This window comes from Alnus glutinosa, chromosome 12 (assembly GCF_958979055.1).
Source record: "Alnus glutinosa chromosome 12, dhAlnGlut1.1, whole genome shotgun sequence".
Taxonomy (NCBI): domain Eukaryota; kingdom Viridiplantae; phylum Streptophyta; class Magnoliopsida; order Fagales; family Betulaceae; genus Alnus; species Alnus glutinosa.
In genome coordinates, this window is record NC_084897.1 from 3,700,695 (window position 1) to 3,707,168 (window position 6,474).

Consider the following 6,474-nt stretch of genomic DNA (forward strand, 5'->3'; position numbering starts at 1 on the left):
CCCATAAATAAAACAACTCTTTTAGCCATATATAAAATCGTCTGTTGTTTTTCAATCATCCGTTATCCCCAAATTAAAATTTGAGTCACTATACTAGCATTACCTGTGGCTGCGAAAGTAGATAATTACTATAACTATTCCATTCTACCTTCTTCAATTCTTAGAAAAACTTATTCCTTTTCCTAATAGAATAGGTATTCCGCAAACCAAACGAGGTTAAGTGTAATTAGCAAGGCAAACACAGTGATGGCAACACCAGCATATATGTTTATTTTAACGGCACTTACTTGAGACACCATTAAATTCTCATCATATGTAGAAAAACATAAGGTATTTGAGAATAATTTGTGAAGTTTATTAAAAAAAAGTCGAGTTTTAAGACTGGAGTGGAGTAATTATTGGCAGTAGTTTAAAAACGCTAAGAAATGTAACTAAAAAAAAATCCTAGAACACCAACTCATTTTCATTCACAGTCACTACTCTCCCTCTCTCTCTAATCCTCGATCGACAACGTTGCTCACTTTACCAGCACGCCGCTGCTCACCTCACCCTGACGCCAACAAGGTTCGATTACTCTCTCTCTCTCTCTCTCTCTCTCTCTCTCTTAAAACATCATTTTTAGGCATTCTAGCCAATACAGATAGATCACCATGTGAGGGCCGATACAACTATCGATTGATCGATGAGTATAGTCAACTCAATACTCGACCACCGATCGATCAGTGTCGGACAATGATAGATTGGTTACTGTTCATCATATGCTAACTGCAAAAAATCTCATTTTTAGATTCATAGGGCCTCTAGAGTTTCTAAGACTCGGAAAGGAATATCTTTTTTCACACCTAACACTATTTAAAGCTTAAAGTTGGAGCCTCTTTACATCCTAAGCCTAAAGTTCTCAACTTTACACTCTTACCAAAAACCTCTTACAAAGCCTAAGGTTCGTTTGCGGTCTCATCTATCCCATTTAAAATGTAGCCCATCATAAAGCTAGGATTTTTCAAAGGGAGCTAGCATCAAGATACAACTAAATAGAGTCGATTTGTGTTAGGTACCGTGTATAAACCACGCAGAGCATTACAATGTATGATCTCGTTGCCTTCGTCTTTTCCGTTGCTTTTTGTCTATTAAATAACTAAAATATCAAATATTCCTTGTTGGTTTTGATAAGATTTTTAATTGGCTAAGAATGGAATTATTGTTGAGATTTTGTTTCTTTCAATCTCGCCATCCAATTCTAAACACACCCACCAAAAAATAAAAACCAAAAACAAAATGAAATTAAAAAAATATTAATTTAATAATTAAATTCCTTATTTTCTATCAGTATAAACTTTAGAATAAACTGTATTTTAAAGGAAAAACCCCAAGAAATAAGGAATCCAATCTTATGCAGCACCGATCGATATTTTGTGTTGAGAAATGTTACATATACTTAAACTTTTACAAAGAGAGCCTTACTAACTGATGTTGAGCTTATTAATTGGAGATGATCAAAACAATTAATTAATAAAAAGAAATGCTACGAGTACCAATGAATAAGCTCCACATCATCTCAGTACTCATCTCCTACTAAAAAATTTAATACCTCTAGCATTTCTCTTTTGTGTCGTTGTTTATTTTTTATCTTTGGATGTTTCTTAATTATTTATTTTTGGTCTCTGAGATGAACTCATTTCGTTGGATATATTGTTCTTTAATTTTAGGATTATTACTTATGCAGGGGATTGTCATTGGCTTTTCTGTGCACTTTTTAGACCCTGCAGGCTTAACCTGATTTGAAGTGGAAAACAAAAAAGTCCTGCTGGCATTTGCACAAGAGAGAATGATTGGTTGGTTAGTCCGGCCTGCGTCTATTAATTCTTCATTGAATTTACTTGGAAGATAAACGTTAGGACAAATTTGTCGACCTGTGAATGCAAGGCAAGGTTTTTGGTTTTTGGTTTTATATAACATAAAATCTTTCAAGTATTGTCAAATCTATACAATATCTTATGTTTGGCCGGCACACCTGTGAATAAGATAGCGGCTTTATTATGGTTTCTTGGGATAATCCAAGGCTTAGTGCAACCACGCAGAGCATTACAACGTACGATCTCGTCGCCTTTAATTTGTCTTTAACGTTGCCACTTGTCTATTAAGCAACAAAAATATCAAATGTTCCTCGTTGTTTTTTGTTTAATCCTAGAGAATTTCCCATATTCAAAGAGATCAGTAGCTAGGTGGCAGTGATGACAAGATTTTTAATTAATCAGTAATGGCATTATATTAATTAACATCATCCCTTCTATCAACCAGTAAGGTCCAAAATGTGTAATATTCAATTAAATTGAGAAATAAATTATGGACATAGGATTCATATATATATATATATATATATATATATATATATATATATATATATATATATATATATATATATATATATATATATATATATATATATATATATATATATATATATATATATATATATATACTTGGTTAAATTACCACTTGTATCAAAAGTTTAAACTCAAAAAAAAAAAAAAAAAAAAAAAAAAAAAGAACCCTCCAGAGCAGCGTGCAGCATGGCCAAGATGTTGGCTGCGGACTTATAGGCCAAACCTCCTTTCGTGTGGATGCATGGAGTTGCACATGCCCTTCAAACCCATGTGTTGTTGGAGCAGTACTAGTGTTATTAGCCGTAGAGAGAAGAACATTGAAAGGGTATAGCTGTGTGCATCAGTGAGCGGTAGCTGTGTGCATGGAGAAGCAACAGTTGGATTGGCAACAAGAAAAGGTCTTTGTTGTGTTACTTTGTTATCCATTAATTGTAAACCTGCTGTTGGGTGGCAACAAGCGGGAAATTAAAGGACAATAATTAGCGACAACATGTGAAGATATATAGTATAGGATTCTTTGTGAATAGAAGTTTAATTGTAGAATTGGTTGTATGTAGCATTTGTAGTTGATTGTGTAGTTTTGTTTGTACATGAAAGGTTGTAAGTAACTGCTTTGGATTTGTAGCTTTGGTTGTATATATGTAGTTAGCTGGATTGAGTGTAAAGGTTGGAGGTGTCACTCCAATAAAGGACTTGTCGAACCATGTATTTGTCGCTTGTACTTCTGCCCATGCATAGTGCCAAACTACTTAAATGTTAGGAGGATTTTTTTTTTTTAAAAAAAAAAAAATTATTATTTCTCCTAAAAGTTTAAGCTTACATGAATAAATAAATTTAATTATTTAATCAATACTTTAACATTTCACCTCACGTGTGGGCTCAAACTCTCTTTTAATAACTAGGTGAGGCTCAACAAATGAAATATATAATTGAAATGGAAGGTAAATAAAGAAGTTAATGTTCGAAATGAGGATCTTTGACTTTGATACCTTGTTAAATTATCACGTCTTAAAAGTTTAAGCTAATATAAATATGTAAATTTAATCATTTCATCAATACTTTAACATTCTTTCTCACGTGTGGGCTCAAACTTTTAATAGCTATATGAGGCTCAACACGTGAAATATTTAATTGAAATGGAAGGTAAATGAAGAAGTCAATGATCAAACTCAAGATATTTGACTCTAATACTACGTTAAATTATTATTTGTCTTAAAACCTTAAGCTAATAAGAAGAGATAAATTTTATTATTTAATCAATACTTAAACAATTTCTTTCATCCTTTATAAATATGTTAATCAACTGAAGTACCTAGGCAACAGTACGTAGTTGCTAGTTTCTTTCATTTCCAAAAGCACAAGCAAAAGATGCCAAGCTAGATTCCCTCGTGATTTTATGCACTAATAGACGCGGATTATTCCATTGGTTGCATGTTTTAAAAATTAAGTACAACGTAAGTATTGAAACTTGAAAAGCTCTTCTATATATATATATATAACTGAAGGGACGGGTTGTAAGTTGCATTGTTTTAAACACTTGAGAGGAAATGGCTCTACTATCATTGTTGCAACAATCAATATATATGGCAAGAGCTACACAAAATACCCTTCATTAATCCCTTTCTTTCTCTTCTTTTCCTCATCTCTTTTCTTTATGTTTTCAAGCGTATTGGAAGTAGTGGCAAACCCAATTTACCTCCATCCCCACCGAAGCTACCAATCATAGGCAACCTTCACCAACTTGGCACACTCCCACATCGTTCTGTTCATGCCCTTTCAAAAAAGTACGGCCCTCTAATGTTATTAAACTTGGGCCATAGGCCAACCCTTGTGGTGTCATCTGCAGATATGGCCAGAGAAATGTTAAAGACACATGATGCCGTTTTCTCAAACAAGCCAAAAACTACTGCTGCCGATTCCTTATTCTATGGATGCACCGATATAGCATTCTCACCCTATGGTGAGTATTGGAGGCAAGCTAGGAAAATTTGTGTCCTAGAACTTTTGAGCTCTAATAGGGTGCAATCCTTCCAATATGTAAGGGAAGAAGAAATTGAAGCATTGATAAAAAAGATACGTGAGTTGTGCAAGAAAGGGGCTCCTATTAATTTAAGTGAGATGCTGATGGCAACCTCAAACGACATAGTCTCAAGATGTGTACTTGGACAAAAGTTTGAAGAAGTAGAAGGTAAGAGTAAATTTGGACATCTATCAAGAAGGATAATGGAGCACCTTGGAGCATTCTGCTTCGGAGATTTTTTCCCTTTTTTGGGATGGATTGATGTTCTTACGGGATTTATCCCGAGTATGAATGCAACTTTTAGAGCATTAGATGATTTGTTTGATCAAGTGGTCAAAGAGCATAATACAATTAAAACGAATGATGATGATGAGAGGAAAGATTTAATCGATATTGTCCTCAAACTTCAAAAGAAAGGAATGCTCGACGTTGAGCTCGCTCAAGCCAACTTCAAAGCATTCCTACTGCTCTCTCTCTCTCTCTCTCTCTCTCTCTCTCACACACACACACACACACACACACACACACACACAAACCAATGTCTAAAAAGTTTTATGTTTGCATAATTTCCCAATGTCTAAAGTTCAATGTTTCCATAATTTCCAATGTCTAAGGTTTTGTTGTTCCATAATTTTCACGACATGTTTGTGGGAGGAAACACACACACACACACACACAAACCCATGTCTAAAGTTTTTTGTTTCCATAATTTCAGGACATGTTTGTGGGAGGAAGTGATACTACTTCAACAACGTTGGAATGGTTAATGGTGGAGCTCATAAAACATCCAAATATTATGAAGAGAGCACAAGAAGAGGTGAGAAGGGTGGTCGGAAAGAAATCAAAGATAGATGTGAATGACATCAACCAAATGGATTACTTGAAATTTGTCATCAAAGAGACTCTAAGACTACATCCACCAGCTCCTCTCTCGCCTCGAGAAACATCAGCAAGTGTGAAATTTGGAGGTTATGATATTCCGCCAAAAACAAGAGTATTTGTCAATATATGGGCAATCCAAAGGGACCCTATTGTTTGGGAGAGACCAGAAGAGTTTCTCCCAGAGAGATTTAAAGACAAGACGGTTGATTTCAATAGGCAAGAGTTTGAATTCATCGCATTTGGAGGTGGGAGAAGGAGATGTCCAGGATTGACATTTGGTGTTGCTTCTGTTGAAAATGTGATTGCCAACATCTTGTGTTGGTTTGACTGGAAATTGCCAAGTGCTAGCGTACAAGCAAAAGACTTGGACATGAGTGAAGTTAATGGGATCATTGTGTCTAAGAAAATTCCACTTTATCTTGTACCAAAACTGCACTCTCTTTGATCTACAGGTTAAGAGATTCGTGTTTTAGCATTAATTTGTAGTTGTGTTTGTTTGAAATTAATGTAAGGGAAGGTGGCTTCAACCTTAATAATTAATAATAATTGAAACTTAGTGTTCCATGGAAACTTTCGTGCTCTTACTGAAAACAAATTGTACACAATAAATTTTGTACAATGATATTAATGTAACTCTCCTAGTTTGTGAAGGGTAGGTTTGTTAATCCTCAAATTTCAGAGGTGCTAAGGTTACATATTAATAAAGGTAGAACACTTATAAATTACTAAAATGCATGACATGCAAAATAGATATAATATAAAAGTATAAGGTCAATTTTAATTGGCTAAGAATGGCAATATTGTTGAGATTTTGTTTCTTTCAATCTTGCTATCCAATTCTAAGCACTCCCACCAAAAACTAAAAACCAAAAACAAAAAGAAATTAAAAAATATTAATTAAATGATTAAATTCATTATTTTTTTTTTTTATCAATTTAAGCTTTTAGAATAAACCGTAATTTAAAATAAAACGCCAAGAAATAAGGAATCCAATCTTATTCAGCACCAATATTTTGTGTTTTTTTTTTTTTTTTTTTTAATGTTTCTTATTTATTTTTGGTCTCTGAGAGGAACTCATTTCGTTGGATTGTTCTTTAGTTTTAGGATTATTACTTATGCAGGCGATTGTCATTGGCTTTTCTGTTCACTTTTTAGACCCTGTAGGCTTAAGCTGATCGAGTTGAAGTG

General features: G+C 34.0%; 1 pseudogene; it reads left to right on the forward strand.

The window, feature by feature from the left end:
- The first annotated feature begins 3,931 nt into the window (after nucleotides 1-3,931).
- Nucleotides 3,932-5,747, forward strand: LOC133852481 (cytochrome P450 71A1-like; annotated as a pseudogene).
- The last annotated feature ends 727 nt before the right edge of the window (nucleotides 5,748-6,474 follow it).